The sequence below is a fragment of the Aquarana catesbeiana genome, linkage group LG07 (assembly GCF_042186555.1).
Source record: "Aquarana catesbeiana isolate 2022-GZ linkage group LG07, ASM4218655v1, whole genome shotgun sequence".
In the NCBI taxonomy this organism is placed as follows: domain Eukaryota; kingdom Metazoa; phylum Chordata; class Amphibia; order Anura; family Ranidae; genus Aquarana; species Aquarana catesbeiana.
The window spans coordinates 192,688,994-192,710,529 of NC_133330.1; the positions used below are offsets into that span (position 1 = coordinate 192,688,994).

The 21,536-nt window shown below is 46.1% G+C and overlaps 1 protein-coding gene across 1 annotated transcript in view; it reads right to left on the reverse strand.

Annotated features, from left to right (window-relative positions):
* LOC141103397 (uncharacterized) overlaps nt 1-21,536 on the reverse strand; it is a 159,378-nt gene that overhangs the window by 19,214 nt on the left and 118,628 nt on the right. The gene's annotated exons all lie outside the window — the stretch shown is intronic.

Below are 21,536 nucleotides of genomic sequence, written 5' to 3' on the forward strand. Positions count from 1 at the left end.
ATAAAAAAGCCTAATTTAACAACTTGCCTACTGGACACTTTCACTCCCTTCCTGCCCAGGCCAGTTTTCAGCTTTCAGTGCTCTCACACTTTGAATGACAATTGCACGGTCATGCACCAATGTACCCAAATTAATTGTTTATCATTTACTTCACACAAATAGAGTTTTCTGTTGGTGGTATCTAATCACTGCTGGGTTTTATTTATTTATTTTTTTAATTTTTTTTTTAAAAACAAACAAAAAAAGTTTTTCTTAGTTTCTGTGAGCAATTTTTTTAAATAAGTAATTTTTCTCCTACACTGATGTGCGCTGATGAGGCTGCACTGATGGGCACTGATAGGCTGCACTGATAAGGTGGGACTGATAGGTGGCACTGATATACAGCACTGATGGGCAATTATAGGTGGCACTGATGGGCAGGCACTGAAAGGTAGCACTGATTGGCCACACTGATGGGCACAGACTGGTTTTACTGATGGGCACAGAGTGGCATCACTACTGGGCACTGTTCAGGCTGCATTGTAATCAGGGCACTGATGATCAGTGCCCTGATTACCTTTACACATTTTTCCTGTGAGGAGATGCCACTTATCAGCTCTCCTCACCTCAGTGTGAGAGAGGAAAAGCTGATACACGGCACTTCTTAGTTTACATGTGATCGGCTGTGATTGGACACAGCCGATCACATGGGTAAATCGCTGTGGCTCTTTGTCAAGATCGGGGTTGCGCCGTGTCCCAGGATCGCCACACCGTGCATCCACGGCTAAACTGGGTGCTGCCATATGACGTCCCAGAACGAGAGCCGCAGCACTCTGCCATCATTTGATGGTGGGCGGGTAGTAGTTAATAAATGTTTGTTTTTTAATTTACCGCTTTGAGTAAAACGGCAAGGACTCACTCTGCCTTCTGCTTCCATCAGCATGTTCCCTGTTATCATCTATGTACTGCAACACATATGATTGGAACTTTATGCTGCCCCTCCTTCTTTCAGTGTGAATCCTGCTGTAAAGAAGAATACAGTTGGCTAATACCAAGTCAAATTTAGATGCACTAAGGGGGGTAAAGTAGGAATCTGGCCATTCTGCTGCTTTAAAAAAAGAAAAACTTGTACACTGTACTTCCCTTGCTTTGGACAAAACCTCAATTTCAAAGAATACAGGAGCCAGCAACAACAGGGATACAGCAAATTAATAGTCATGTCCCTTGTACTGATTTTTAAGTTTTTTATTTTGACTACATTTTAAGCCTAGTACACACTACTAGTTTTCTTTTGGTCAACCCAGTGGGCTGAAAGAAAAAAAAAAAGACAGCACAGCAACTCCTCCTGAGCTATCTATCCAATGTTTGTACAGCGATATCTCCCGCTGAGCTATTGTGTTCTGACAGGGGGACGGTCCCCCTGCCAGAACACCCTCAGGTCAGCAATCTCAACCATTGGCTGAGAGCGCTGGTAGGATGCTGATTGGCAGACCTTTTTCTGTCATGCCCCTTCAAAAGAAGCCGGCCGAACGGACCGGCTGCAGTACACACGGGCTGAATGTCAGCCGGTCTTTATTGAACTGGCCGATGCCTCCCGATGCGGCGGCCTCCTGCTCTCCACGGGTCATCACGGCGGCTTCCGTTTCCTCCCTCCTCGGCGGCCAATCAGGAGCCTTCTCTTTTCAGGCAATCGGAAAACGGGTCTCACACCTGCTTCTGATTGGCTGGATTGAAGATCAGTGTTTCAACAGCGAATATTCATTCGCTATTGTGACACACCTGGGAGGGATCAGAGCGCATTCTCTGCGGCCTGAGCCCACCCTATTTTGAAGCCTATTAGAGCCTCGAGCTCTAATCGGGTGCTTAAAACAAAAAAAAAAAACAACCCGGCTGCTGTAATTCATGCGCCCAGTGCCCTGAAAGGGGCCGAACGCATGAATAGGGGGTGGCCGCGGTGGGCGTTGATAGATTCATGCTATGCTATGCATGAATCTATCAATTGCATATGGGGGGTGGCGAGGCTAGAGCAGGCGGCGCCCGTGTGCCCCTAATGGATGGGCCACCACTGCTTGTATTGTAACTGTACTGTCTGCCCGCATGTTGTAAAGAGCTGTGCAAACTGTTATATAAAAACTGTATAATAATAATAATTATTAAGATCAAAAACTTTCTGTATGTAGCAGCCTTCCCAATACTTACCTGAGCTCCCTCTCTATCCAGCGATGTGCACGAGTGCCTCGGCCGTCCGGGACTCTTGATCAGCTGGGACAACTGATTGGCTCCCGCTGCTGTCAATCAAACTCAGTTAGCCAATCAGGAGAGAGAGAGGGGTGGGGCCGAACTGCGGCTCTGTGTCTGAATGGACACACAGAGCAGCGGCCCGGTTTCTCCCATAGCAAGGTGCTTGCTGTGGGGGCACTCGACAGGAGGGAGGGGCCAGGAGCACCGAAGAGGGACCTGAGAAGAGGAGGATCTGGGCTGCTATGTGCAAAACCACTGCACAAAGCAGTTAAGTATAACATGTATGTTTTTTTAAAGAAAAAAAAACGAGACTTTAATATCACTTTAAAGTGATTGTCATGTCTTGTTTAAATAAAAAATAACAAACATGTTATACTTACTTTCTCTGTGCAGTTGATTTTGCACAGAGCAGCCTGGATCCTCCTCTTCTCAGGTTCCTCTTCTGTGCTCCTGGCCCCTCCCTCCTGTTGAGTGCCCCCATAGCAAGCTGCTTGCTATGGGGGTACCCGAGCTGAGCTGCAGCTCTTTGTGTCCATTCAGACACGGAGCTGCCGTTCGGCCCTGCCCCCTCTCTCTCCCGATTGGCTAACTGACTTTGACAGCCGCGAGAGACATTGGTGCCGCTGCTGTGTCGCAGCCAATCATGAGGGAGAGTCTGGGATGGCCGAGGGACTCGTGGACATCGATGGACAGAGAGGGGGCTCAGGTAAGTATTAGGGGGTGCTGGGGAGGCTGCTGCACACAAAAGGTTTTTTTATCTTAATGCATAGAATGCATTAAGATAAAAAACCTGCCTTTAAGACTCCTTTAGGGCTTTAATGAAACCATAATACATGTTATTTGGTGTTTTCTGTATAATTGCCTGGTGTTCAGTTTCACCAGTTTAAAACCACTATGTGGACATTCTGAAAATTCTGTGAACCAAATGTTAATTTAACCACTTCCTGCCTGGCCTATAGCAGAACAACAGCCGGGCGGTGGTTCTGTTATCCTGACTGGGAGTCATATGACATCCAGCAGGATAACATGGGGGTGCGCAGTGTGGAGATCATTGGTGCTGTGTGTCACTCTGACACACCGCATCTCTGATCGTGGTAAGGAGCCTCTGACCAATAACAGCTGATCACAGCATGAACCAGGAAGTGGCGGTAAACGGCTTTCCTCGGTTTGCGCTGACAGGGTGAGCCGATCTGCGGCTCTCCCTGTCTGTCAGAGGGGGTTTGCACTGATAATCAGCACATTGATTATCAGCGCAGTCCCCATGAGAGGTGCCCATCAGCTGCCAGTCTGTGCCCCATCAGTAATGCCTGTCAGTGCCCAAAGTGCCAATCAGTGCCCCCAAAAATGTGCCAATCAGTACCCCATCAGTAATGCCTGTCAGTGTCCTTCCTTCGGATGCCAATTAGTAATGCCTGTCAGTAGCTCCTCATCAGTGCCACCTATCAGTGCCGCCTATCAGTACCCATCAATTCTATATATCAGTGCCTCCTCATCAGTGCCCGTCAGTGAAGGAGAAAAGGGAAAATTGTATGTCAAATTCTTACCGCAATTTTCCTTTCCTGACAAGCTCCATGTCAGCCACCACCGGGTAAGGCCCCGCCCACCCCATGCAATCAGGACCTAACTCATAAATTTGACCCCCACGCCCTGAACGGAGTTACATAACTAGAGCTTTGTCCATAGGGTGGGAGTCTGCGCTGATACGGAGCTTGTCAAGAAAGGAAAATTGTGGTAAGTATTTGATATACAATTTTCTGTTTTCCTGACAGCTCCATGTCAGCCACCACCGGGAAAAAACTAGATACAAGGGTAGGACACTGCCAAATTAATTTAATTTTGACATTGGCCACAGAAATAATAGTTTTGCCAAATTCGGCTGTGGTTAACATTGATATATATATAATACCAAAGATATGTAGCAGTATAAATTTTGGCCAAGATTTATGAAGAAAAATTACTAATTTGCAAAATTTTATGACAGAAACAAAGAGGCATTTTTTTCACATAATTTACAGACTTTTTTATTTATAGCACAAAAAATAAAAAACCCACTAGTGATTAAATACCACCAAAAGAAAGCTCTATTTGTGTGAAAAAAACTATGCAAATTTCATACAGTGTTGCTTGACTGAGTAATTGTAATTCAAAGTGTGAGAGTGCTGAAAGCTGAAAATTGGTCTGGGCAGGAAGGGGGTGTAAGTGCACTGTATTGATGTGGTTAAAGCGGTAGTAAACTCTCTAAACTACTTCTACCCAAAAAATACACAGAATGAAGTTCATTAAGTTACTTTAAATCAAAGCTCCGCATAGGGAAAATATATGAAGGCTTCTTACTTGTAAAAACGTTTTATTTGATAAAGCTCTTTTTCCTCTGCAGCTGCCGCCATGCTGACTTCTGTCTTCCGTGTTCAATACATTTATTACTTCCACCCTTACTCGCTTTCCATGTCCCTAATCTCGCACGCACGCTGCCTGCTAAAGGCTTGGCTTATAAATGGCAAACTGTCTTGCGGGATCTTGGAGCTGACGTCACACAAAGGAAATGACGCACCCCTGGCATGTAAACACCAATTTTCCGGCAAAAAGAAGAGCCTGCCAGAAAAATGGGACTAACTGCAATGTCCCGATTACGTCATTGATTAGAAAAGGACAAATTACACAGAAAGGGATAAGGTAGGAAGCGTTTTAACACAGAGAAACTAGTTCACGAGGTAGGAAAGCTTGATATGGTGGAAATAGCACAGGATGGGTTTACTACTGCTTTACGCAGTTACAGCACAAGTTTTCTTTCCTTTTTGGGATAAAAGTTTTATAAAAATAAATAAAAGCTGACCATTGTAAGCCCCCCTGTTAGTGTTAAATAGTTTGTCTTAACCCTCTAAACCGATACTTTGTCTGGACAACTTGGTCTGTTAAAGTAAGTTAAAAAATAACAGACTTACAGGCTGGATCTCCAGGTGAAAATAAAGGATAAAAAAGCCTAATTTAACAACTTGCCTACTGGACACTTTCACTCCCTTCCTGCCCAGGCCAGTTTTCAGCTTTCAGTGCTCTCACACTTTGAATGACAATTGCACGGTCATGCACCAATGTACCCAAATTAATTGTTTATCGTTTACTTCACACAAATAGAGTTTTCTGTTGGTGGTATCTAATCACTGCTGGGTTTTATTTATTTATTTTTTTAATTTTTTTTTTAAAAACAAACAAAAAAAGTTTTTCTTAGTTTCTGTGAGCAATTTTTTTAAATAAGTAATTTTTCTCCTACACTGATGTGCGCTGATGAGGCTGCACTGATGGGCACTGATAGGCTGCACTGATAAGGTGGGACTGATAGGTGGCACTGATATACAGCACTGATGGGCAATTATAGGTGGCACTGATGGGCAGGCACTGAAAGGTAGCACTGATTGGCCACACTGATGGGCACAGACTGGTTTTACTGATGGGCACAGAGTGGCATCACTACTGGGCACTGTTCAGGCTGCATTGTAATCAGGGCACTGATGATCAGTGCCCTGATTACCTTTACATATTTTTCCTGTGAGGAGATGCCACTTATCAGCTCTCCTCACCTCAGTGTGAGAGAGGAAAAGCTGATACACGGCACTTCTTAGTTTACATGTGATCGGCTGTGATTGGACACAGCCGATCACATGGGTAAATCGCTGTGGCTCTTTGTCAAGATCGGGGTTGCGCCGTGTCCCAGGATCGCCACACCGTGCATCCACGGCTAAACTGGGTGCTGCCATATGACGTCCCAGAACGAGAGCCGCAGCACTCTGCCATCATTTGATGGTGGGCGGGTAGTAGTTAATAAATGTTTGTTTTTTAATTTACCGCTTTAAGTAAAACGGCAAGGACTCACTCTGCCTTCTGCTCCCATCAGCATGTTCCCTGTTATCATCTATGTACTGCAACACATATGATTGGAACTTTATGCTGCCCCTCCTTCTTTCAGTGTGAATCCTGCTGTAAAGAAGAATACAGTTGGCTAATACCAAGTCAAATTTAGATGCACTAAGGGGGGTAAAGTAGGAATCTGGCCATTCTGCTGCTTTAAAAAAAGAAAAACTTGTACACTGTACTTCCCTTGCTTTGGACAAAACCTCAATTTCAAAGAATACAGGAGCCAGCAACAACAGGGATACAGCAAATTAATAGTCATGTCCCTTGTACTGATTTTTAAGTTTTTTATTTTGACTACATTTTAAGCCTAGTACACACTACTAGTTTTCTTTTGGTCAACCCAGTGGGCTGAAAGAAAAAAAAAAGACAGTACAGCAACTCCTCCTGAGCTATCTATCCAATGTTTGTACAGCGATATCTCCCGCTGAGCTATTGTGTTCTGACAGGGGGACGGTCCCCCTGCCAGAACACCCTCAGGTCAGCAATCTCAACCATTGGCTGAGAGCGCTGGTAGGATGCTGATTGGCAGACCTTTTTCTGTCATGCCCCTTCAAAAGAAGCCGGCCGAACGGACCGGCTGCAGTACACACGGGCTGAATGTCAGCCGGTCTTTATTGAACTGGCCGATGCCTCCCGATGCGGCGGCCTCCTGCTCTCCACGGGTCATCACGGCGGCTTCCGTTTGCTCCCTCCTCGGCGGCCAATCAGGAGCCTTCTCTTTTCAGGCAATCGGAAAACGGGTCTCACACCTGCTTCTGATTGGCTGGATTGAAGATCAGTGTTTCAACAGCGAATATTCATTCGCTATTGTGACACACCTGGGAGGGATCAGAGCGCATTCTCTGCGGCCTGAGCCCACCCTATTTTGAAGCCTATTAGAGCCTCGAGCTCTAATCGGGTGCTTAAAACAAAAAAAAAAAACAACCCGGCTGCTGTAATTCATGCGCCCAGTGCCCTGAATAGGGCCGAACGCATGAATAGGGGGTGGCCGCGGTGGGCGTTGATAGATTCATGCTATGCTATGCATGAATCTATCAATTGCATATGGGGGGTGGCGAGGCTAGAGCAGGCGGCGCCCGTGTGCCCCTAATGGATGGGCCACCACTGCTTGTATTGTAACTGTACTGTCTGCCCGCATGTTGTAAAGAGCTGTGCAAACTGTTATATAAAAACTGTATAATAATAATAATTATTAAGATCAAAAACTTTCTGTATGTAGCAGCCTTCCCAATACTTACCTGAGCTCCCTCTCTATCCAGCGATGTGCACGAGTGCCTCGGCCGTCCGGGACTCTTGATCAGCTGGGACAACTGATTGGCTCCCGCTGCTGTCAATCAAACTCAGTTAGCCAATCAGGAGAGAGAGAGGGGTGGGGCCGAACTGCGGCTCTGTGTCTGAATGGACACACAGAGCAGCGGCCCGGTTTCTCCCATAGCAAGGTGCTTGCTGTGGGGGCACTCGACAGGAGGGAGGGGCCAGGAGCACCGAAGAGGGACCTGAGAAGAGGAGGATCTGGGCTGCTATGTGCAAAACCACTGCACAAAGCAGTTAAGTATAACATGTATGTTTTTTTAAAGAAAAAAAAACGAGACTTTAATATCACTTTAAAGTGATTGTCATGTCTTGTTTAAATAAAAAATAACAAACATGTTATACTTACTTTCTCTGTGCAGTTGATTTTGCACAGAGCAGCCTGGATCCTCCTCTTCTCAGGTTCCTCTTCTGTGCTCCTGGCCCCTCCCTCCTGTTGAGTGCCCCCATAGCAAGCTGCTTGCTATGGGGGTACCCGAGCTGAGCTGCAGCTCTTTGTGTCCATTCAGACACGGAGCTGCCGTTCGGCCCTGCCCCCTCTCTCTCCCGATTGGCTAACTGACTTTGACAGCCGCGAGAGACATTGGTGCCGCTGCTGTGTCACAGCCAATCATGAGGGAGAGTCTGGGATGGCCGAGGGACTCGTGGACATCGATGGACAGAGAGGGGGCTCAGGTAAGTATTAGGGGGTGCTGGGGAGGCTGCTGCACACAAAAGTTTTTTTTATCTTAATGCATAGAATGCATTAAGATAAAAAACCTGCCTTTAAGACTCCTTTAGGGCTTTAATGAAACCATAATACATGTTATTTGGTGTTTTCTGTATAATTGCCTGGTGTTCAGTTTCACAAGTTTAAAACCACTATGTGGACATTCTGAAAATTCTGTGAACCAAATGTTAATTTAACCACTTCCTGCCTGGCCTATAGCAGAACAACAGCCGGGCGGTGGTTCTGTTATCCTGACTGGGAGTCATATGACATCCAGCAGGATAACATGGGGGTGCGCAGTGTGGAGATCATTGGTGCTGTGTGTCACTCTGACACACCGCATCTCTGATCGTGGTAAGGAGCCTCTGACCAATAACAGCTGATCACAGCATGAACCAGGAAGTGGCGGTAAACGGCTTTCCTCGGTTTGCACTGACAGGGTGAGCCGATCTGCGGCTCTCCCTGTCTGTCAGAGGGGGTTTGCACTGATAATCAGCACATTGATTATCAGCGCAGTCCCCATGAGAGGTGCCCATCAGCTGCCAGTCTGTGCCCCATCAGTAATGCCTGTCAGTGCCCAAAGTGCCAATCAGTGCCCCCAAAAATGTGCCAATCAGTACCCCATCAGTAATGCCTGTCAGTGTCCTTCCTTCGGATGCCAATTAGTAATGCCTGTCAGTAGCTCCTCATCAGTGCCACCTATCAGTGCCGCCTATCAGTACCCATCAATTCTATATATCAGTGCCTCCTCATCAGTGCCCGTCAGTGAAGGAGAAAAGGGAAAATTGTATGTCAAATTCTTACCGCAATTTTCCTTTCCTGACAAGCTCCATGTCAGCCACCACCGGGTAAGGCCCCGCCCACCCCATGCAATCAGGACCTAACTCATAAATTTGACCCCCACGCCCTGAACGGAGTTACATAACTAGAGCTTTGTCCATAGGGTGGGAGTCTGCGCTGATACGGAGCTTGTCAAGAAAGGAAAATTGTGGTAAGTATTTGATATACAATTTTCTGTTTTCCTGACAGCTCCATGTCAGCCACCACCGGGAAAAAACTAGATACAAGGGTAGGACACTGCCAAATTAATTTAATTTTGGCATTGGCCACAGAAATAATAGTTTTGCCAAATTCGGATGTGGTTAACATTGCCGGGTCCATGCGGTAGTGAGAGAAAAACGTGTGCATGGACGCTGCCTTGCATATGACTTCTGGAGATATACCACATGCGGCTGCCAATGATGTTGAAACGCTCCTCGTGGAGTGAGCTGTTATTCTCTCTGGAGGTGCCAACCCCTTATCCTTGTATGCCATGGCGATTGTCTTTATGAGCCAAGCGGCCATGATCCTGCTGGAGGTGTTATTTCCCTTGCGTATTCCGTTGGGAATTATAAACAGGGAGTCTGAGATTCTGACGCTAGAGGTTGCTTCAAGGTACACTTTCAATGTTCTGCCCACATCCAGTGGGCTGACTTCTTCTCCATCCTCCCGAAAATAGGTGGGTAGCACTATCTCCTGACTTAGGTGAAACTTGGTGGCTACCTTAGGAATGAAGTCTGGCATTGGCCTTAGAATGACCCACACTGCCCCGAAGGACGTGTGGCCAAGGTTATTGCGTTGGTGCTGTGAACAAGGCCTGCATGCCGAAACGCGTTTGTGTGTTCTTTTTATCATGGTCATAAGACAACAATAAAATTCAAGACTGAATTTCCAGTGGTGCTGGCTCTTCTATGTACATTTGTGGTTCGTTTCCAGATGTGAGAGGGATATCCTGAGCCAAAGAACCTGGACTAGGTGTGCCACCATCTATCTCATCATTTGGCTTTTCTGTTCAGAGCAGTGTGATTTTGTGTTGCATTCATTGCGACCAGGAAGGATGCTTTCATTGTCAAGTCCCACAGCGACAACTCCAGGGAATTCAGAACTAGCGGCAGGTCCCACTTGGAAAGTGCGGGTGCTCTGGGAGGCCTTGGTTTCACTACAGCCTTAAAGAACTGGATGATTAGTTTGTTAGAGGCCCACTGAATTCCCGTGACTGTAGAAATGGCTGACACTTGGCCTTTGAGCGTACTTGCACTTAGTCCCATTGCTAGGCCCTTCTGCAGGAACTCAAGGATGTGACAGGCTCTGAATTCTTCCATCCCGAGTCCCGCTGATGCTGCATACTCTTGGAACTTTTGACAGCTTCTATTGTATACACTGTTTGTGCTATTTTTGCGGGCCTTAATGAGGTCTGTACCACTTCCGCAGAGCACTCTAGGTTTATGAAGCTCTACCTTTCAATATCCAGGCCATTAACCTGAGTTCCTCCGGCGCTGGGTGTAGAACTGGGCCCTGGCTCAGGAGATCTGGCTTCATCGGTAACATCCGAGGCGCCCTGACACTCATGCGTAAGAGGCGTTTTGGCCAATCTGTGATCACTACCAGTACCGTGATGTGACGTCTTACTGTCTGTCTGTTCAGAAAGAGCAGTATTAACGGCACGGGGGGAAAGCGTAAGCTGTCTGAAAGTCCCACTTCGCAATCAGAGTGTCCACCAGGGCTGCCCGTGGATGAATCGAATTTGTGCAGAATTTGGGGAGCTTCGTGTTGACCGGAGATGCAAAAAGGTCAATTTCTGGGAGAAAATACCAAGCTACCAGTTCCCTGAATACTTGTGAAAGAAGGGACCATTCGATGTTGTCCACTGTAGTCCTGAACAGGTAGTCCGCCTGGAGATCGGCATGTCCGGGTATATATACTGCTGAGAGGCGAAGCAGGTTCTTTTGGGCCCAATTTATTATGGGTTCCACCTCTTCCAGGAGGGACAGACTCTGCGTGCCTCCCTACTTCTTGATGTAGGCTACAGCCGTAATGTTGTCCATCTTTAGGAAGACAGAGCCCCCACAGATTACCTGGGCAAAGGTTAGGAGAGCTTGATATGCTGCTCTCAGCTCCAACCTGTTGCCCACAATTTGCTTCGGTGGGTAAGACCATCTGCCTTGCGCCCACTGGTCTCCACAAGGGGCTCCCCATCCTGACTTGCTGGCATCTGAGGTGATCACTTTCCAGGATGTTGGGAGGAGGGAGTGACACTGCAGCAGATTCCTTTTTTTCTTCCCACCAGGCCAGACTCTGTCTCATGGACTGTGTTAGGGATATGTTCTGATACAGACTCTGGGAGTCCCATTGCCGGAGGAACCCATACTGGAATGGACGAGCATGCCACTGGGCCCATTTCACCATGAGCATTACTGACGTGATCTTGCCCAACAGCTGAAGGCAGGTCCTGGCGGGGATACAGTTGGCTGACCTTGCAGACTCTGCCCATTCTAAGATGAGGGAATCTTCCCTTCTGGTAGGGACACTATTTTTTCGTGTGTCCAGCTCTGCGCCCAGGTAGACCAGCAGCTGGAACGGATCTAACTGGCTCTTCTCCCAGTTTATGAGCCACCCGAGCTGTTGAAGGGTTGTGATGACTCTGTCACGGTGAGACAACAACTTGTCCCTGTCTTGATCCAGCAGCAGGATGTGGTCCAAGTAGTGATAAATGTGAATCATGCATCTCCTCAGCTGCGCCACTACTGCCAGCAGGACCTTGGAAAAGTCCTTGGGTGAGGCCGTCAACCCGAAGGGCAGACAGACAAATTGGTAGTGAAGAGGGCCAATTGCAAACCTCAGAAACCTCTGGAAGCTGGGGGCGACCGGCATGTGGAAATATGCGTCCTTCAAGTCCACCAAGAGGAGCCAGTCTCCGGGTTGTATCACCTTCAGGATGGTCTGTAATGATTCCATTTTGAAGTGTTACTTCTTCACATGGTTGTTCAGCCACCTAAGGTCGATCACCGGCCTCCAGTCTCCCGACTTTTTCTGTACCAAAAATAGCATTGAATAAAGTCCTGAGAAGCGCTCACTCCAGGGCACTGGTTCTATTGCCCGCTGAATCTCCTTTTTCGGGAGCATGAAGGGAGAGTGGTCGATACGAAGTTTGACTTCGGTTTCTCGAGAAACTCACAGAAATGCCCCGTTTTTATGGTGGAGAGCACCCAGCGGTCCCGGATGTTCTCTGTCGATACTTGCCAGGAACTGCGCAGCCTGGCTCCCACCGGGCAAGCATGGATGGGGACATCGGCAAAACGATTTCTGGGGCTCCCAGCCCGCAGGGGTGACTGCCTTCATCTGTTTAGACCCCAAGGGAGTATTCCAAGGCCTGTAGAACTCCCTCCCTGGCCTATAAGACCTTGCTTCTCTCCCTCTCATACTGGTGGGCCGGCCAAAGGCCGGATTCTTCTGGCAGAGTAACCTCCTATCCTGGGGGATGAAGCCAGACTTTCCCCCTGTCACCAAGGTCTGAGCCACAAGGCGCATCTTGCTGTGACTGCGCCAAGCATCACGCATGCCAGGGATTTGATTATGTCAATGGCAGCTTCCGACATGAGCCCCGTTGTGAGCCTCAGGTTGTTGAGCGAGGACATTATCTCGGTCTTCTCCTGATCGCTGGCAAAGGCTGATTCTGAATTGTCTATCCATACCTCCATAGCTCTGGAGATTGCTGCCAGGGCTATCGATGGTTTGCATGCCCCTCCTGCGACCGTGTAGACCTTTTTCAGGTCTATGTCTACTCTCCTATCGAGGATGTCCTTGAAAGAAACCGCATCATCTAGCGGCAACGTAACATGCTTGGCTAGGCGCATCAGAGCTGCGTGGACTACAGGTGGGTCTTCCAGATGTTTCACATCCTCCTTTTTAAAGGGGTACAACTTGGCTAGGCGGCTCCGAAAAAAAGTGTTTTTCTCTGGCTGCCTCCACTCATCTTCTATTATGCTTTTAATTTCATCCATGAGAGGGAAGGTGAGACCCTCTCTCTTCCTGTTCTTGAAATAGCGTCGCTGTTTCATCAGCGGCTCCTCGATTACATCTTCCTATTGTAAGGCCTCCCTGACATCCTTAAGAAAGGGCTGTACCAGGTTGAAATCAAACCCTTCATAACCTGCATCCCCTTCCTCTCCAGACGAGTCTTCGGATGCTGATCTGGGTAGCGCCTGGGCCTCTTCAGCCCCAGATCTTAGCTGAGGCGTAATCACAGAAGGGGCTTGCTGATGTAACGGCTGCAGCTGTTCAGCAAATGACTTTCATAAGGGACACCATCTCCTCCTTCCCTGCTTCCTTATCCTTGGTTACCTCCTTAAGGCAGGTTTCACAAACTGTTTTGCCAGGAAGCGACTCCTTTGGACAAGCCCAGCATATCTGGGGCCCAGGTTGAGAATGGTGGGATGGGCTTCAGGTCCTCACAGGGGAGCTACGGCGTCTGGACCTCGACCGATCAGATCGGTCTCTTGACCTTTCTCTGTGCTGGCTACCCCTGGACCTAGAGCGGTACCCTTGTTGTGACCGGCTTCTCTCTGAGCGGGGAGACTAATTGTGTCTTGATTAGCTGGCAGAAAAAAATAATAATAATAAAAGATGTGTTTTTTTTTGTTTTTGTTTTTTATTAACACAAGTGCCAAAAATCGGAGCACGACCATTACACATAGCGGTGGGTGAGCCTCCTACCTTCTTGGCATACGCTGGTCTTTTGGGGTTGGCATTGTCTCATTTACAGCAATAGGAGATGCAGACTGTTAAGGAAGCACAGGAAGACCGGTCATCTATGATTCACACAGCCCACAATCTCCACAGCAGGCAGCCCTGCCATCCTCACTCTCTTGCTTGCAATCACAGCAGCACTAGCACACTGTCTCTGGTGAGGCAGCATTATATTGAACCTTCACCAATTTATATCCTGTAACAAGTCGTCTGGCCCTGCCCCAACAACATCCGTTTGGTCACTAACCTCACACATGCTCCGTCCACCCGACAGAACTACTGTGGAACACACCACTATTTTGCTAGGGCTGGAGTGCTTGATTGTAGCTGTACAGCGGGATCCCTGGGGCTCCATGGGCCGTTGAACGTCTGGGAGAGGAGAGACAATGCCACTCCTGCTGCAGACCCTTGGTCCGCTTCTCGATGCCCTGGAAACAGCAGCGGGGACCCCACACAGCCAATGCGTTTAGCGGGCATAACGGGGGCTACGTCCAGGAGGCCCACACTGGACGGATGGCCAGATCATTGATCCAGCAAGGTAGGAGACTGCACCAGGTCCTGACCACATAGAGGAAAGAAAAGGAACACTGTTCAGGGCGTGGAGGTCAAATTTATGAGTTAGATCCTGATTGCATGGGGGTGGGCGGGGCCTTACCCGGTGGTGGCTGACATAGAGCTGTCAGGAAAACAACATTTTATAACAGAAACAAAGAAAAACTTTTTTTTTTTTTCAAAAATTTCGGTCTTTTTTAGCTTGTTTGGCAAAAAATAAAAAAAGCAGAGGTGATCAAATACCACCAAAAGAAAGCTCTATTTGTGGGAAGAAAATGTATAAAAATTTAGTTTGGGTACAGTGTGGTATGACTGCGCAATTGTTATTCAAAATGTGACAGCACTAAAAGCTGAAAATTGTCCTGGGCAGGAAGAGGGGAAAGTGCCTGGTATTGAAGTGGTTAAACATTCTAGCTACAAAAATGATTAGTGACAAAAACTAGAGATTTCAGTTAAAAAGACTTTCCAACTTGAAAAAGCCATGTTCACACTTGCATTTGGGGGTCACACAATTAAACCAAGTTTTAACTGCCACCCTTTAAGCTGCAAAGGCAGCAAACAGAGGTGTACACATGCAGCAAAAATGATCCTCTGTGTGGCATTCGGCGGACTGCACTATGTGCCAAACATGACCCATTCAAATAAATGGTGGTGCTCGTTTTTAGACATTAAACACAGGCAGTGAGGAGGCAACAACTCCTTACCACTGTCAAATGCAGATCACTCTTCAGCTAATTTAATTAGCCCCAAATCATTTTTTGAGAAAAGTTATCAATATAAATAATTGTTTAAAATGGCTGTTATGCTGACCTACCTGCAATGTTTTCTGAGCCACTGACCTGGAACGAGTATTCATTTTAGGAAGGTCAAAGTTCGGCTTATGTCACACTATTGATTCAGACTTTACACCAGTGTCTGAATTGTTACAATATGCAAGGAGAATACTCCCCTAGCTTGTATCTCTCACTCACTATCCCGTTCCAGTTGCAAGTCATCGCTGCCTCACTGCCAAAAATGCTTCCAAATGTAGCGCACTACCCCCGTAGGAGCTGCTAATTTGTTCGCTTTCCCACTGGCCATCCCAGACCCCTGAAGCTACCCCTGCCTCTGACACTTTGGGTTCCATGACAAGGAGTAATATGTAAACACACTAGAACTATAAAGCAATTTCGCAATGCACAATACAGTATACCTGTTTGTAATTACCTTATCCTCTTCTTGGCTGGTGATGAGTAAAACAACAATCACACAGTTGTACTTAAATAATAATTAAGTGTTCTTGCATAGCAAGACCACTTACTGTTATCTCACATATATATTATTCTTATTATTATAGCCAAATTTACCACCCTAACTCCTCCCACAGTTTTTACACTACATAGACAAGTAATATACCGAAACGTGCGGATTGTTCCCGAATGGTGTGCTATTACTTTGTGGAACGTTTCGCCGAATGGTTCACGAAATATCGTTGTTTTTGCGGTGAAATTGGTCCCATAGGAATGAATGGGGAAACTAGAGTGGGAGATGACAAAAGCTGGAAAATCAGAACATGATTTCTAAACTGCCGCCACTCCCTCATTTTCAAGCCCACCTACACAAATCTTATATCAAAACGTTCAGCTATCCCTGCTGCCACTAAACATGTCCACGGCTAAGCCATAGTCCTGATAGTTTTCACAATATGACCATTTGTTTGCAACTCACGCCGTCCATTGACATTCATTGAAACTACACTCTAGCCCCCTCCAAATTTGAAGGGCAATTTCTAAACTGCGACTGTGCCTTCATTTTTAATATTTCAGAGACATACTCTACATCAAAATCTAGGTCTGGGTCTTGTGATTCTCACAATATAAAGATCTTCGCTGTAGGATGTATAGTTTTAAAATACGGCCATTTGTTTAGAGGTCATTTCAGGAAATTTTAGCCATTAATCAGAGTGTACTGTTAGTGTTTGTTTTGTTGCCATGGTTACCAAAGCTTCTGTTATACACAGGGGGGAAGGTGGCTGGAGCATCTCAGCTGATTACAGAGCCCGGGGGAGGGGACAGACACACCATGTACTGATTTATAATAGAGGAATATGATGGGGCAGTTTTGATGGGGTAATTCTGATGGGGCAGTTTTGATGAAGCAGTATTTGGGAAGCATAAACAGGGCATGAGCGTTGCTAGGAAACAGTGGTTGTAAACACAAGATGCTGAGACACTCCAAATGCATGTGACTTCATCTGCTAGACTTGATAATGCTTGTAGACTCCTCCCACAGTTTTCACACTACAGAGACAAATAATATACCGAAACGAGCGGATTGTTCCCGATTGGTGTGTTATTACTTTGTGGAATGTTTTGCCGAATGGTCCACGAAATGACGTTTTTGCGGCGAAATTGGTCCCATAGGAATGAATGGCGAAACGTTCAAAACTAGAGTGGGAGGTGACAAAAGCTGACAACCCCATGATCAGCCAAAACATTATGACCACCCCATGTAAAAAAAATATATATTTTTGAAAAAAAAAATAATTAAAAAAAAATATATATATATTTTTGAAAAAAAAAAAATTTTTGAAAAAAAAAAAATTTTTTGAAAAAAATAAAAATAAAATCATTTTTGGAAAAAAAAATATTTTTGAAAAAAAAAAATCATTTTTGAAAAAATGTTCAACTCTTTCAGCTAATGATGAGACTTCAACTTTTTTACTACTATTTATACTTTTTAAAATATTAAGCATTTTAACACTTTTCACAGTTACTCCAGCCACTCCAACCACACAACAGTTACTCAAGCCACTCCACCCAGTTACTCCGCCCACTCCAGTTGTAGAGGCAAGAACACTTTTCACAATTTCCCCAGAAATTGTACCTTTTCTAGTTGTATTTACTGTAGTTGTATTAAACAGGTTAAACTACAATGATTGTACTGTCAGACCAACATAGTCTGATAGACAACAAAACTTTACAAAATACAATACAGGTGTATAAAGTCTGGAATACTATGTGCGAAGTATAACAAAGTAAATAGGAGCAGTCAGAGTGGTTGTCTCTCACTCTAAACACGGTCCTATTTCCTGCGCGCTTGAGACTAATAAAACACTAGGGAGCTCCCTCCTGTGCTATCACATACGCTCATGTCATGAAATAACCCAAGGCCTTATATGTTACTGAACAGTCCTTCTTTGTTTCTTCTCTTCTGCTAGCAACAAAGTGATTTTTATAATCCAAAGGGTTAATGATTCTTTATCCAAGTAACCTGAGATAGAAAGTAAAGTTCTGTTGCAGCCGAACTATAACTTAGATGCAGTGACTTAGTATTGAATCCTCTTGACTTTGCTTGTGGGACTACAGATCCCAGCAACTCTGTCTTGTGTACTCTGATGTATGAAAGTGCATCAAGAAACTTGTGGGCATCAGCCCTCTCACCCAACCAGGATAATGCTGTCTAGAGACTCCGCACTGGTGTGCAGGGTTGTTTCTCTGGCCAGCCGGCGCTGTGCTGGATGCTCCGCTCCTCTGCCACAAGTCGCTCCGGAACTCCCAGCTGACTACGACAGGCTCCTCTGGCTCCTCTCCAGTCTTGCCCTGACATCTGTGAGATGTCACAATGCCGCTGCTCGGATTACTGCTCCATGGAGGTAGGCCGCGCTGTGCTGGAAATCTCACACAGATCCTTCCAGGCTGGCCATGTGTGTCCAAGAGAGCTAAGATTGCCGCTCCCAGCCTTTTTATAAGCTTCCCACGATGCATTTCTGTTCCCTGATGTGGGAGTCCCTGTGCATTGTGGGCAGGTTAAATTAATGTCCAGATGTAAACAAACAAAAGACTTCCAGGTCAAACTCTCAACAATAACAAAAATAAAGTTTAAAGATGCAGTCCTTTTGTACTCTGGCCGCTAGATGGCGCCAGAGGATAAGATATAATACAACATTAAGTCATACATATCGCCTGACCGCTACACACTCCCCCTGCTTGAATCCTTTGGTCCCCAAAGATACCATGAGGGTATGTCTGACACAAACCAACTATGCTCAAATCCTGACTTATAACAAGCACTATTCACTAGCCCCCTTAGCTCTCACATATTAATTGGCATACTTCAGGTGTAATTTCAATACCCAAGCTTGATAGTCCCAGGGCAGTTCTTATGTTCAACCAAATAGTGTCAGAGGCCAGAGTAGATCCATTGCCTACCCAATTAATAGCAGGTGGCAGAACTTCAGGGTCTGATCGACAAGCCGTGGAGACTGGCTCTTCGGAACTTTCACCCAGCGTGTCATAAGTGAGTCTTTGTGGCGGGTGTACTCTTCGCCTCAACCTCATCGGCCCCAAATCCTCTTCCTGTTTGGTTAAATCCTCTACTTTGTCTTCCTCACTGATCGGAGTGTTGGGATCATCCAATGAGTCTTGTACTTCACTTTCTAAAGTCCATTGTGACTCTAACTTCTCCAAAGAAGACAATCATCCTCAAGGAAATCTCTCAAATCTCCAGTTGGTTTTGTGATGTCCATGGCTTCAGACCTTACTCCTGCTGCTCCACCTTCCTCCTCCATCCATAATTCCGCAGGTAAAGACACCACATCATCGACTAGTCCTATGTCTCCGCTTCCTGACAATGATCTTGAATTTGAAGCATTCCAGTTGGGAAATCTCGGTGGGACCTCCATGAAGCGCCCTACTCCCGTAGGAGCGGCTGTTAGTTCATTCTACCCTGGAGCTTGTTCCATCACCCCTACTCCTCAACCATATAGAACACACAGACAGTCAAATGAAAGTGAACTATATACAAGTTTATTATAGATTCCATGTGAAAAGGCAGCATCAAGTTGAAAAGTCACTTTAAACATTGCAGAACTATACTGAAGAGTCACTCTGAATAACTCTCAGCAGGGTTAGATGATATGAATCACAATATTATCCTTGAATAGAATAAGCCCCGAATAGTAGACCTCCATTTTTGAATAATATGCCCTTGTGCTGTGCAAGTTCCCTTCTTCCTCTTTACTACCACTTCCCGTGCAGGTACATAATGAATAATAGTTCATTGCATTCAGATTTGTAAACGGTAAGCCCCTATTAGTAGATTTCCATCTGATATCCATACTTTCAGTGCAAAGCGTGTTTCCTTCTTCCTCTTTAACACCACTTCCTGACTTTACAGCACCTAAGATTCCATCTTCTTGAATGATCACACAGATAACATTCAGAAGGTGACTTCTGGATTCCCCAAGGGTATCAGTGCTATAAGGCCCAGCTCAATTACCCTGGCACCCGCACACCGATCCCTGTAAAGTCTCTCCTAGGTACTGGTTCCCTTTGGGTTACACTCACTGTGTTCCTGAGGTATGATCCATGTCGCACACGGAAGATCCTCACCCAATCCTGGTTGTCAGTATTGGCAGCATCTGGAAGAAGTACTTCAGCTCCTCTCCATCAGCATGGCAGTACAGTTCCTCTCCTCTCACTTGGGGAGAGAATCAATGCTATGTCCGTGTCTGAATCCTGTCTCCTGGGCCTCTTCTCCACTTATTCATATCCACACCGAGCACAGGTTCCTCTTCCCCCCCGAGGGGGAAGAGCACATTTGGAAGCCTCTTGTCTCACATCCTATGCCAGGCTCCTCTCACTTCCCATGCAGAAAAAGAACCCCCGGGAAGCATGTGACCAGGCCTTTTATACAAGTCCCGCCCCTGTCCCAACAAATTAACCATTAGTCCAGAGGCGTCTTCCCAAAAGCCACCTGTCACTCACACTCATATTCCTTCTGTTCTCTAGGCCAACCCCCAGAAAACAGAGGAAACTGTTCAAGCAGAGTGCAGGGGGTCACACCCTCCGCTACATTATTAAACCTCCCCAGCAATCAAACCCCACCAGAACACACTGCAGAGTGAAATTCTGGGAAATTTAGCCTACTTTAACACTAAACTTACTATTGTAGCACTCACCCAAACTGGTGGGCGCTACACAAACATAAGTCACCAATGAGGGAACAACAAGCTAATGAGGGAGAGACACAGGAAAGCCGGTAAATGTTTCCCTTCCCTGCTGTGTGCTACATAGAGATCCTGCTGCTGGAGAGTTCTTGCCAGGGGCAGGATTGCATAAGTGACATTAGCATAAAGGTAGCTGTACGTATCCACATAATCATTCTGGTTCAGTGTCTCAGACTTTTAAAGCGGAGGTCCACCCTAACAAAAAAAAAATACATAAAAAGGTTCCTAAAAATGTGAAAAAAAAAATAAAAAATATTTTTTACTTACCAGAAATGGCTGTTGCTAGGCAGCTTGTCCTAATCTGCCACTTCCTATTTCACGGTAGTCTTCATTCTTCTGCTCCTCACGTTGTCTTCTGGGGAATGGGGTGCACTCTCTTCTGGGATCTGTGTGTGTCCCAGAACACAGCTGGCCATTCACAAAGCCCCGTGCGACTCGCGCATGCGCAGTAGGAAACGTGCAGTGAAGCCGCAAGGCTCAACTGCCTGTTTCCCTTAGTTCGAATGGCGGTGCCGGGACCCGATCCGATGGACGTATCTGCCTCGGGCGTTCTACATCATGGGCACCCAGGACACATAAGTGTGCTTATTAAAAGTCAGCAGCTACAGTGTTTGTAGCTGCTGACTTAAAAAAAAAAAAATTCAGCTGGAACACTGCTTTAAAGAAAGAGAATCAGGAGGACAACAAATGCAGAATGCAAAACTCAATGGCAGCCACCATGCTTTCCTTAGGGCTGGTTCACAGCAGCCACTTTATTGCAAGCGCAGCGGCTGATGTACAGTGCAATCTGACTGGGATCAGCACAGTAATGATGAGCTCAGCAGATCACAATTTTTAATTTTTTAATTTTTAAATGAACTTTATTGAGATGTCACAAAGACATCTCATAAAGTTCAATTGCCAGCCTCGCATTGCAAAGCAGTGGATTACCTCTCACTGCGCTGCACTGATAATGAGTACTGCATGCCATACTTTTTCTTAGTGCAATGTGCCCTCACATCAACGCAACGCAGTGGTGTGAACTGGGTACATAGGAGACAAGGCATTTTCTCTTGTCCATGCGTTGGAACTGCGCTGGAATAGCCGTCCAATGCAGTCCCACCGCATCTGGTGTGAATATACCCTAAACATTGCTTTTAAGCTAAAATATTAACGTAGAACTAAAGGCAAAACTTTAAAAAAAAAAATTCAGATAGAATAGGAAGGGGTTATAACCCCTGTCAGTTTTTTATTTTTTGCCATATGTCCCATTGGGAGATTTCCCAATGTCCTGTCTTTTAC